Raw genomic sequence first — 540 nt, forward strand, 5'->3', positions numbered from 1 at the left:
AAAAAAAAAAGCACTCTGTCTTCAGGCCACAAAAGGCCCATAGGGACCATCCGACCGCCGTGTCATCCTCAGCTGAGGATGCGGATAGGAATGGTGTGTTGTCAGCAAACAGCTCTCCCGGTCGTTATTATGGTATTCTTCGACTGGAGCAGCTACCATTGGGTCTAGTAGCTCCTCAGTTGGTATCAAGAGGCTAATTGCACCCCGAAAAATTGCAACAGCATATGGCGGCCCAGATGGTCACCCATCCAAGTGCCGGCCACGCCCGACAGCGCTTAACTTCGGTGATCTGACGGGAACTGGTGTATCCACTGCGGCAACGCCGTTGCTAACGTCTTCCACTAGCTCCAACAAATCATCACGGAGAAGTTGTAAATAAGATTCCTTAGTAACATTTCAGTCAAGAAATACGGTTCTATCCAGTAATCGTTTAAAATTCCACACAATACCATTAACGACCATTTGTGTTGACTGTCAGTTGGAATGTGTCAGTATGGATTGACAGGGGACCAATAATGAAAACCATGACGATTTAATTCG

General features: G+C 47.0%; 1 pseudogene; it reads right to left on the reverse strand.

Annotated features, from left to right (window-relative positions):
• Positions 1-212: 212 nt before the first annotated feature.
• LOC124721925 lies at positions 213-330 on the reverse strand (annotated as a pseudogene).
• Positions 331-540: the final 210 nt, after the last annotated feature.

The sequence above is a fragment of the Schistocerca piceifrons genome, chromosome 1 (genome assembly GCF_021461385.2).
Source record: "Schistocerca piceifrons isolate TAMUIC-IGC-003096 chromosome 1, iqSchPice1.1, whole genome shotgun sequence".
In the NCBI taxonomy this organism is placed as follows: Eukaryota; Metazoa; Arthropoda; class Insecta; order Orthoptera; family Acrididae; genus Schistocerca; species Schistocerca piceifrons.